Below are 12143 nucleotides of genomic sequence, written 5' to 3' on the forward strand. Positions count from 1 at the left end.
TGATGGTCTATGCTACCCTTACTCCAGCCAGTGCATGGAAAAGAGGCTCTCGTTCTTCCATAGATGCTGATCTTTGGAGAGGACATCACATCAGCTGTAAGAGACTATGATAGCCTGTGTTTTGAGAGAAGGGTGCTAGGAAGTTACCTTTGTTCGTTCACCCATTCAGAAAGGCCTGTCAGACACTGTAGGCTGCTGTTAAGATATACAAACTAATTAGCGAAGTTTGGCTCCTCATCCAACTTCCCCTAAACTTTGGGAGCATCCAGATGGGGGGAGATGGTTGGGAAATGTTCGGGAGATCTCCACGCCAGAACATAACCTGGAGAGGGAAGTAAACAAAGTGAGCGGGGATACCCTTGCGGCCCCAAGATTTGATCCAAGGAGGAATAGTGGAGTAGAAACCAGAGTAACAGGTGATGCTGGTGGCAGACAGTTTGTGCACGACGGGGGAAAGAATGTCACTGACACCAAACGCCGAAAATTAAAAGGTTTGTACACTAATGCGAGGAGCCTAGGTAACAAGATGGAGGAACTGGAGTTACTCGTGCAGGAAGTGAAGCTGGATATTATAGGGATTACCGAAACCTGGTGGAATAGTACTCATGACTGGAGCACGGGTATTGAAGGCTATGTGCTGTTCAGAAAAGACAGGAAGAAAGGCAAAGGTGGGGGAGTAGCCTTGTACATCAATGAAGAAATTAAATGTAGCGAAATAAGATGCGATGGAATGGATAAGACGGAGTCCGTCTGGGCAAAAATCACGCTGGGTAAAAAAGCAACTAGAGCTTCCCCTGAGATAGTGCTTGGGGTGTGCTACAGACCGCCGGGATCGGATTGGGATATGGATAGAGACCTCTTTAATGTCTTTAATGAAGTAAACACAAAGGGGAAATGTGTGATTATGGGGGACTTCAACTTCCCGGATATAGACTGGAGGACTAGTACTTGCACAAATAATAGGGGTCAGATTTTTCTGGATGTGATAGCGGATGGATTTCTTCATCAAGTAGTTGAAGCACCTACGAGAGGGGATGCCATTTTAGACTTGGTGTTGGTGAGCAGTGAGGACCTCGTAGAAGAAATGGTGGTAGGGGACAACCTTGGTTCGAGTGATCATGAGCTGATTCAGTTCAAACTAGATGGAAGGATAAACAAATGTAGATCTGCGATTAGGGTTTTCGACTTCTCGAGGGCTAATTTTAAAGAGTTAAGGAAATTAGTTAGGGAAGTGGATTGGACGGAGGAATTAGTGGATTTAAATGTGGAGGAGGCCTGGAATTACTTTAAGTCACAGCTGCGGAGACTGTCGGAAGCCTGCATCCCGAGAAAGGGGAAAAGAACCATGGGCAGGAGTTGCAGGCCAAACTGGATGAGCAAGCAACTCAGAGAGGGGATTAGACAAAAGCAGAAAGCTTACAGGGAGTGGAAGGAAGGCAGGATCAGTAAAGAAAGCTACCTTGCTGAGGTCAGAACATGTAGGGATAAAGTGAGGAAGGCTAAAAGCCGCATTGAACTGGAACTTGCAAAGGGAATCAAAACCAATAGTAAAAGGTTCTACAGCCACATAAATAAGAAGAAAACAAAGAAAGAAGAAGTGGGGCCGCTATACACTGAGGATGGAATGGAGGTTAAGGATAACCTAGGCATGGCCCAACATCTAAACAAGTACTTTGCCTCGGTTTTTAATAAGACTAGTGAGGAACCTTGCGATGATGGAGGGATGATAAACGGGAATGTGGATATGGAAGTGGATATTACTGCAACTGAGGTAGAGGCCGTACTTGAACAGCTCGATGGGTCGAAGTCGGAGGGCCCGGACAATCTCCACCTGAGGATATTAAAGGAACTGGCGCGTGAAATTGCGAGCCCGTTAGCGAGAATTTTTAAGCAATCGATAATCTCGGGTGTTGTGCCGTATGACTGGAGGATTGCTAATGTAGTTCCTATTTTTAAGAAAGGGAAAAAGAGTGATCCGGGTAATTATAGGCCTGTTAGCTTGACGTCTGTAGTATGTAAGGTCTTGGAAAAAATTTTAAGGGAGAAAGTAGTTAAGGACATAGAGGTCAATGGTAATTGTGACGAATTGCAACACGGATTTACTAAAGGTAGATCGTGCCAAACCAATCTGATCTCCTTCTTTGAGAAGGTGACGGATTACTTAGATAAAGGAAATGCGGTAGATATAATTTACCTAGATTTCAGTAAGGCGTTCGACACGGTTCCGCACGGGGAGCTGTTAGTTAAATTGGAAAAGCTGGGAGTGAATATGAAAGTTGTAAGGTGGATAAGGAACTGGTTAAAGGGGAGACTCCAGAGGGTCGTATTGAAAGGTGAACTGTCGGACTGGAAGGAGGTCACCAGTGGAGTCCCTCAAGGATCGGTTTTGGGACCGATCTTATTTAACCTTTTTATTACTGACCTTGGCACAAAGAGCGGGAATGTGCTAATAAAGTTCGCGGATGACACGAAGCTGGGGGGTATTGCTAACACGGAGAAGGACAGGGATACTATTCAAGAAGATCTGAACCACCTTGTAAACTGGAGTAATAGAAATAGGATGAAATACAATAGTGAAAAGTGCAAGGTCATGCATTTAGGAATTAATAATAAGTATTTTGGATATACGTTGGGGGCGCATCAGTTGGAAGCGACGGAGGAAGAGAAGGACCTTGGGGTACTGGTTGATAGCAGGATGACTATGAGTCGCCAATGTGATACAGCTGTTAAAAAAGCAAATGCGATTTTGGGATGCATCAGGCGGGGTATTTCCTGCAAGGATAAGGAGGTGTTAGTACCGTTGTATACGGCGTTGGTGAGACCCCATCTGGAATACTGTGTGCAGTTCTGGTGTCCCATGTTCAAGAAGGATGAATTCAAACTGGAACAGGTTCAGAGACGGGCTACGAGGATGATCCGAGGAATGGAAAAACTGCCTTATGAAAGGAGACTCAAAGAGCTTGGCTTGTTTAGCCTGGCCAAAAGAAGGCTGAGGGGGGATATGCTCGCCCTATATAAATATATCAAGGGGGTTAACGTTAGGGAGGGAGAGGAATTATTTAAGTTTAGTACTAATGTAGCCACGAGGACGAATGGGTATAAACTGGATATTAGGAAGTTTAGACTTGAAATTAGACGAAGGTTTCTGACCATTAGGGGAGTGAAGTTCTGGAATAGCCTTCCGAGGGAAGTAGTAGGGGCAAAAGACTTTCCTGGCTTTAAGACAAAGCTTGATAAGTATATGGAGGGGATGTTATGATAGGATCGTTAATTTGGGCAATTGATCTTGAATTACCACCAGACAGGTCTGCTCAATGGTCTGCGGGGTGATGTTGCATGCGATGGGTACTGAGTTGCTGCGGAGAACTCCTTCTTGGGTGCTGGCTGGTGACTCTTGCCCACATGCTCAGGGTTTAGCTGATCGCCATATTTGGGGTCGGGAAGGAATTTTCCTCCACGGCGGATTGGCAGGTGCCCTGGAGGTTTTTCGCCTTCCCCTTCAGCGTGGGGCACGGGTCGCTTGCTGGTGGTGTCTCTGCAGCTTGAGGTCTTCAAACCATTTTTGAGGATTTCAATAACTCGGTCCTGGGATAGGGGTTGTACAAAATTGGATGGGTGGGGTTCTGTGGCCTGCCTTGTGCAGGAGGTCAGACTAGATGATCAGATTGGTCCCTTCTGACCTATGAGTCTATGAGTCTATGAGATCTGGGTGCATTGGTTTGGCTCACTGTAGTGAAAAGGGAGCAGGCAGGAAGTTAGGATCGGAACTTTCTCAAAGTTCAGCCATAACTTATGTCTATTGGTAGCTGAAGAGAGGAATGAGTAAATGCAGCGTGCACTCGAGAACACTAGAGAGGTTAAACATCACTGACTTGCTGCTTTGTGCAGGTTGGGAGGGGGCAGTTCCCTTTGGGTGCTCTCCCAGCTGCTAGGCACAGTCCTGTGTAATAGCACACGTGCCTGCAGGAGAGCTGGATGTCTAGTTCTTAAATAAAGAAATCTCTTCCTCTAGCAACTACAACAGCTGAATCACCTTGCTGTAAAAAGTGACTTGTCAGAGATGCCACAAGATTGATCTAATGTGAGCAAAAATTACACAGAGGTCAGATTGGGGTCAGGAATTTAGGGCTGGTGATGGGTTGATGGCCCTGGAGATCAATGCTCTGTTTTATCCATAGAACAGTGACAGCACAGGTCACTACAGTGTGAGCTTCCCCAATGCTTCCCCATCCATGTGCCATGATCCTGGAAGGGCCACCCCTGGAGATCCACCGCGGTGGCTCCTTCTCCTATGCTGGCACCTCTTCTGAGACTGCCAATCGCAGTGAGGTGAGGACACCAGTGTCCTATCCCTGGGCTGTGGCTGGGAACAGCTCGGCAAAGTGGGTTCAAGGATGAGAGTGCTGGTAGAGATGGAAGAGATAGGACCTGACGTGCTGCTCTTCTCTGGCTGAGGAGATAGGACCTTCTCTCCTCTGGCTGAGTCTAGGATTCTTTTTCAGCCTGTTGTCTCACATCATTCCTTCCTCTTCCTTGTTTCAGTGAGGGCTTGGAGGCTGTGTGGCTGTCTGACATGGCCATTCTCAGCCTTTCCTGTTCTCCATCCTCATACCTGGCACTAGTGGAAACGAAGAGTTCAGGTAGATGCTGCAGAAAGCTTGGAAATATGTATGGCTGAGTCCTCTCTGCAGGAACTCAGGTGTCTCCACCGGCTCCTAATCAGCTTCAGATGACAGCCTAAGGCCCTGGCCCTAACTTTTAGAGCAATTAGTGAATCAAGTCCCAGTTACATGGAAAACCAAATGTTGATCTATGAAGCACAGTGCAGATCTCAAAGCCCGAGGCGACATATATGAGACCTAGGGATGATGCATTCTGGATCAAGGAACAAACTCCCAGAGGAGATCAATCCAGAGTCTGACCAGCTTTAGAATATGTTTCAAAACTGTCCTGTTTCCACAGACAAGAGTAATGCTTACAGTGTTGATGCCCCTTTCTACCCTATAACCCCTAGCAATCCCCAAATAATTCCTAAATTAATATAAACCACAAACCTTGCCCCAAGCAGCGTTCTGACCCCATAACAGGAGAAGTGCCAGAGACTCCATGACTCCACTACTGCTATTGATTTTATGTGCAAGGCGCCAGATACTATGGTGATGTGCAGGTGTAGAAAACTCTGAGCTAGCGAGAGAAGATAGAAACCAGGTAACCAGCTTCTTCAATGGACACATTAGAATAATTGAATAGGAACAGTCTCTGCTAGCTCCATTCTAGCCCTGCCCGGTCCGTGCACCTCAGTCCTCACTGGGAGGATACACCCTTGCTATTCCAGTACTAGGCCTGTTCTGAGCACATGGTGGGCAGGAATGTAGCAGTTTGGGTCCATGGCCATCTTGTAGGGAGCAGGCAGAGACCAGTGAACTCTCTTCACTCATGGGCAAAGGCGGCTTGGAACCCACATCTGCAAAGGTGAAAGTCCAGGAAACTTACTGTGAGCAGCTAGACTCCTCACTACGGCTCCAGTGAAAATCGAGCCCACGCCTTAGTACAGTAATGGGGCAGGAGGATGAGTAGGGCATTTGCAGGGGTAAAAAATTCCTTTCCCAGCAGACAGTTTTTCATTTGTCTGCCTGTCTCAGAAATTTCATCCCTAGTTGTGGATGGCAATAGGGTGGCTGTTGGTGCCCAGAGGAGACAAGTTGTGTGTTCGAATTCCCATGGGTGGAGGTGAGAATGGACCTGTTGTGGGGTTGCTTGCCGCTGTGTTATTGTACAGTGTACTGGAAGGAGGTTGGTATGGGGTCCCTAGACAGCCGCGTGGATGATACTGGGATATGCTACCTCCACAAAAGGGTTAATTTTAATGCTTGTGTAGCTGAATTCACTGAAGCTGAAGTGGAGCAGTATGCAAATCCACCCACTTTCATAAACTGCTTAATTAGGCGAATGTTAATGAGACGTTAATTACTGTTGTGCCGGCGAATCCCACGGAACGGAGATTATGTTTCTCTTCAAACATCCAGTCTTAATTATAACTTGCACTTACTTCTGCTTCCTTGCCCGGGATGTGATTGGGTAGGCTGGGCCCACTGCTGACTTCCAAGGGCCCTCGACTGCGAACGTGTGCGCAAGGAGCCCCTTCTATCAAAGGCACCGCATGACACCATGCAGGCAGGTTGAGCAGGCACCAATGAATAGGTTTGCAGATCCATCCCTGGGATTGTGGCAGGCAAACTGCTTTAATGCAGCTTCAGAGTCCACACTCCTTCCTGGTTTAGCTAGGAGACTTCACTCTGGCCCAGTGCAGCTGCTGACATCACATGGCATCAGCTACATTGTTTTGCTGCTTTCCTGTGCTCTGTTTAAGGTGGGGCTCCCTGTGTCTTGTAGAGCTGCAGCTACCATGTAGGTCCACCCTGTCCCTGACGGCAATGTCTGGAGCCTCAGGGAGCTCCCCTGTCACCTCCCCCACAACACGTTGAGTAAGGGGCAAGTTGCCTCTAACCCCATGGGATGGAGTTCCAGGTAGCAGGTGTGGTTTGAGGAAGCTGGATCTGTTCTTTGCCAGAAGACAGCATGCAGGTGGGGAGCAGTCCAGGCCCAGGATGAGTGTGTGCACCAGGCACAATTAGTATGTGCTGGCTGGTTCTAGTCAATGCACTGCCTCTAGTCCCACTCCCCACAGTGATGGAGAGAAGTTTTCTTGGTCTTACCCTTCCAGCCCTACGTTTCTGTGATTGTATATGATTCTGTGTGGGCGCATTCATCTCTCCAGGCCATAGACCACTTCTAGGAGAATGTCCTCTTCTGATCAGCTCAGAAGGCCTAACGCGGCCTGGTGAGCCTGTGACACTAAAGGGATTTCTTGTGAATGCTAAATAGCAAACATCTCGAAGGTGGAAAATCCACACAAGTAACTGAGAGAGAATATAGGATCCTATCTAAGGATTTCCTTGTAACTTTCCTGGGTGAAACGATTTATCGATGGAATCTGCGTAGGAGTTAAATACCGTAGATACACGGGAATTATTCTGTTCATTCACATGGAAGGCCACGAATTAGTGTCCTGGTTTATTTCCGTGTAAGTGAGAGCAGGTGGGGACCCAGCAGGTCAGACAGGGAGAGGGCTCCCTTGGAGAGTTGGGTCTAGATCCTGCACCCATTGATGTTAATGGGACTGTTGTTGTTGACTTTGCTGGGTGTTGGTGCCCCCTGAGGATGGATCCTGTAAAAGGACCTGTATTGGTTTGCACCTGAAATAAACTCAGAGAATGAACCTGAACTGGGTCTTGGCTGAATCCATTCAGATACACTATGAACCAGCTTTAATTTGCTTAAAGGCCAAAACAAAGTGTGGATCATTCTCCCTGATGCTTTTCATTGTTGCTTGCTCCCTGCATGTCCGGGATCTAGCAGGACTGTGAGCACTAGGTCCCGAGCCTTTCGTGAACAATCCCTTTCCTAGGAGACTTCTAGCCTCCTTGTTCAACCCCCTAAAGTTCAGGTCATTTGGATGAGCAGCCACATGTGTGGGTGTCACTCTGTTCACAGTGCCCCAGGTCTTTGAGAATTTGCCCATTGCTAGTTTTCGGGCCTGTCTGGAATGGGCTCCGAGGATGGAGTACCGGGTACTTCAGCCACGCTGAAAATCTATTCTGCAACCCATGCTTTGTATTCCCTTATGTCTGTATTTTTAACTGATGAAAGGGTGTGAAATGTGTTCCCTGCCATTCTGCCTCCACAGCATTCTGTTTTTTCGTGTCTCTGCTATGTGCAACTGGGAGTGGGGAGGGGTGGGGGTTTAAATGTGGGTTTCTCTTTTAGAGCAGCAAGATGAGTGGGGAAATGGAATCGGATTTTTTGTCTCTTGAATAAACCTATTGTTTGATGTGTGTGTGGGGCTTGTGTTAATGTTCAGGATAGTGTTACATACAAGAAGGTTTTCAAATGAGATATTAGTGGGCCATGAAATCTGCATCATCAGGGTTGTTTTTCCTTTTTGGGAACTGTCTGCAGAGAGTGGGTTTTCCTCTTTAACAGTGTGATTTTTTGGGACTTGTCTGGTTCCAATGAGCCAGGCAACAGAGCGTACTGTGAATTCAAGGAGCTGGAGGAGATGGCGCTCTTTGAAAGGAGATGTGGGCGTGAACTCTATGGCTTTCCCCCTTACCCTACATGGGGAGAAGGCAGTTAAACTATTGTTGTTTGTACTGCAGTAGTCTCCAGAGGCCCTCCTAGAGATCTGTCATAAACAGATAGCTAAGGGTTAACGTCTCTTTCACCTGGAAAGAAGTAATCTGAAACACCTGACCAGAGGACCAATCAGGAAACCAGACTTTTTCAGGTCTGGGTGGAGGGAAGTTTGTGTCTGAGTTCTTTGTCTTCTGCCTGTGCTCTCTCGGCTATGAGAAGTGATTTTTTCTGTCTCCTGCCTTTCTAATCTTCTGTTTCCCAGTTGTAAGTACAAAAGATCAGATAGTGATTTATATGTTTTCTTTTTTATTTACATGTGTGTAGTTGCTGAAGTGTGTTGAATTGTATTCTTTTTGAATAAGGCTGTTTATTCATATTCCTTTTAAGCAGTTGACCCTGTATTTGTCACCTTAATACAGAGAGACCATTTTTATGTATTTTTCTTTCTTTTTACATAAAGCTTTCTTTTTAAGACCTGTTGGAGTTTTTCTTTAGTGGGGAACTCCAGGGAATTGAGTCTGTGCTCACCAGGGAATTGGTGGGAGGAAGAAGTCAGGGGGAAATCTGTGTGTGTTAGATTTACTAGCCTGACTTTGCATTCCCTCTGGGTGAGGGGGGAAGAGAGATTAGCTCTCGGTACTTCTGTTTTCCAAGGCTGGAAACGGGGACTATTGTCCCAGAGATCAGGGCCCGATTATGCTAGGCACTGTATAGACATGTAGGATATGTCTACACAGCCCTTGGAAGTGAGCCTCCCAGACAGGGTCAGCAGACTCGTGTTAGTGCTCTAAAAACAGCTGTATAAACAATGTGTTGAAGAGGAGAAAAGGACGGGAGCTTCAGAACCAGAGCTCCAATTTCAAAGCCCTGTCTACACAGCTAGCATGGGCCCCCCTGGCTCAAGTCTGTTGACCTGGGCTGTGAGGCTTGTGTCCGAGGGCTGTGTAAACATTCCTGTTGGGAGAGACAGGGCCTCCCCTGAAGAGCCTTGACAAAGGAGGGCAGGGAAACTGTCTTTTTGGCACATGGGAAGTGGTAAAGAACAAAGCTGGACTATAAGGTGCATGTATGGAAGAAGTTGGGAGCCTTGTTCTAGTTCCTAAGTCCTCCTGCCCACTCATCAAAAGTGCCATGTTTGCCTTCTCAGCACAGAGCCTGAGGAGTGACCTGGCCAGCAGCTGGGCTTCCTTTGCAGCCCGAGTGGGTGGGAATTTCACTTCCCAGGATGCAGTTATGCACACTGGAGTTCGGCTAGGGGCTAACAAGCCTTCTCTTGAACAAAGCGTCGAGGGAGCTTTAATGGCCACAAGTGGTCAGTCGAGTTCTTGGTTTTACTTCTCATCTAAAGGACAGCAGAACTCGGGAGTTAGCTCGGTATGGACTCGGAAAGAACTCATCCTCTAGTGAATCAGCATCAGTCCCTCAGTGGTCCCCCATCCAGCTGCTGACCAGGGCTGATCTTGTGAGAGCTGATGAAAGACCCACCTCAGCACGGCTGTGGTTCAACCTTGCTAATACTCTAAGAGGAGACATTCCTAAAGGCTGCTTCAGGGGTGAGTGGTGGCCTCTCCCACCAAAAAATAAATAAGATGCAGAACTTCTCTGTTCAAACCCTGAGTGTGGCAGAAAGAAATGGGATAGAAGGTCCCACACTGACCACTGCCATATGTTGCTGCTTTGCATTCACCTGGAGAGCAGGAAGGGCAGCCTAGAGCTGTGAAAAGAAGTGTGGTTGTTGTACAGGGACCCAAAGACCTCTCAGGAAGAGAGATTATGCTCCTCCCCCAGAGGTAGGAGTGGGCCATTAGTTAGTGGTCTCTGCAACACTATTCAGTAGCCTGTAGCAGTGAGGAAAGGGTGTAATCTTCCTCAACTACCCCTAAATGGCTCCACTAACTTCAGAGAATGGAGGCGAAGAAGACCTAGCAGGCTTCCCCCAGGACTGTAGTCTCTAGAGAGGAATTAATCCATACGATTGGTCCTGCAGTTGGAAAAGCTGGTGGCCTCTGCCCAAGGACCTCTACTGCATTAGAGCTTAGTGCCACATACCTCCTCAGCTATGCCTTGTCCAGCTGCCGTCTCAGGCATACTTTGTTCAGGTCCCAACAGTGGCTGCTTGTCTGTTCTGCAGATGGCTTCCCCCAGCATCCAGTCAGAGAAGCATGGCTGTGTTTTTGCAGCTGGATTTATGGATTGCCTTGTGATAATCCCAGCAGGCTAAGGTAGTCAGAGGGGAATATAGTGGTGGGGGAGTGTGACGGGATGTACTCGGCATTCACTGCCCCCTGCCAGGGACCCCGTTGCCTTGGTGCACCCCACCCCAAGAAGCAGCCCTTTAAGAAGAGAAGTACAGCAAGTTTTGGACCTCTGGAGTTGCCTAGAAAGGTCTTGCAGGGTCAGCTGCAGGTGGAACCAGTGAGTCTTAGTCCTCCAGTGTCTTGAAGAGCTAGGAGCAGAAAGCAGCCAATCAAAGCCCGAAGGCCAAATAATATGGGCTGACAGCTTTTATCAAAGGGCTGTTCCTGGGTGAAGCCAGGAAAGGAGGGGTCAGGGAAAGATCTTCCCTCTACCATAACCCAGGTTGGATGAAGGCCCACTGCTGACCACACTTTGGTCACTGAGAGACTTTGATTTGTGCAGTATAAGACCCACACAGGCCAACCTGTTGGTCAGACTATGAAAAACTAGGTGTGCTCACTTTGTGAGACACCCATGGATTCAGGCGAGCTGGTGACAGGGGCAAATCCTCTCATGCTACTGAGATCAGCCTTGCAAATCTTTATTTAGAGGTTGGCTACTGGAGGAGAACTCTACGAATTGCTAGGGAACCATGGAGGACAGGAATTAAGGGGATCTGAGCTGAAATATTGAGTTTGTTGATATATCCCCCCTCTTTGCAGCCAGCTGCCTCCTCCCTTCCCCCACTTTCTTTCCCTGTTAGATCAGAAAAAACCTGAGGGCAAGGAGGTTAGTTCCTGAAATACACTTCAAGCCTCTGGCTTGTGGCATGAAGCACTTAAGAAATACATTTACTAGCAAAAGGAGAATGACTCACTGGCTCATCTCCATATGCAGAGAGAAGTCTTGTCAATTAATCATTACATGTCCCCGAGTCATCTTTCAACAGATTAGTGCTTCTTTAACCCTAAATGGAAATGTGTAATGTATATAGACTGTATATGGCGTATAGATATCGCACAGGGAACTGAACAAAGGGGAATGCACACAGACCCATCAAGCGGGTCAGAGGCTATCATCGTACCCAGACGCATGAAGCTGAGTAACTAGAACCTTGAGATGCCTGTCTAGCACCTATATAGAGCCTCACTGATGTCAATAAGTCTGCAGAGGTCAGTCTGCATGGGGTGTGTTGTAGGCTCTGCGCTTGCGTCAGCAGCCCTGGCTCATCCAAGATTTTAACAAGAGGAAAAACCTGCTTTAAAAGAAAATTAAATCCCATGTTTGAAATGTCCATTTGCCCTCCTGCTGGTTTATTTACTGTTGGTTTTGGATGAGATTCTCCTTATTGGAGACTTTCAGTTATAGAGGATGTTGGCTGAGTTTTTACATTATTTTTCTTCTTTACACTAGGCTATTTGATTTCCAGACAGTTCTGAAACTTTGTTCTCCCAGCAAACTAGCAAACCCTGGGGATTTCTGAAGACATCTCACTACAGTGGAATCTCACCGGTTCCCTTTGAAAGTTTAGAGTCTAAGTGTGACTGTATTGTTCCGCTAGCTGACAGACAACATAGCGTGAAGCACGAGGCTGTAAGATCCTGTGATTCATACAGCTCTAGAAGGCCACAGCTGTACTTTATGGTGCTTTGAAGTGTGTGGCTGCCATTTTGGATTTGCTCTTTCTCAGGGTTTGAACCTGTACGCTTGCTTATTTGACACGTTACATTTTGAAAAACGTTGTTAGGGCCGGATCCTCAGCTGCTGTA

The 12143-nt window shown here is 47.3% G+C and overlaps 1 protein-coding gene across 7 annotated transcripts in view; it reads left to right on the top strand.

The window, feature by feature from the left end:
* Positions 1-12143, top strand: part of LINGO1 (leucine rich repeat and Ig domain containing 1) — a 495185-nt gene that overhangs the window by 112586 nt on the left and 370456 nt on the right. The window contains exon 1 of one of the 7 annotated variants that reach the window (XM_050967002.1): positions 8237-8460. The exons of the other annotated variants lie outside the window; for them this stretch is intronic. The gene's annotated coding sequence lies outside the window, so the exon portion shown is untranslated. Of the gene's footprint in view, positions 1-8236; positions 8461-12143 lie in introns of those variants that run through there. 7 annotated transcript variants of the gene reach the window in all.

Source organism: Gopherus flavomarginatus, chromosome 9 (genome assembly GCF_025201925.1).
Source record: "Gopherus flavomarginatus isolate rGopFla2 chromosome 9, rGopFla2.mat.asm, whole genome shotgun sequence".
In the NCBI taxonomy this organism is placed as follows: Eukaryota; Metazoa; Chordata; order Testudines; family Testudinidae; genus Gopherus; species Gopherus flavomarginatus.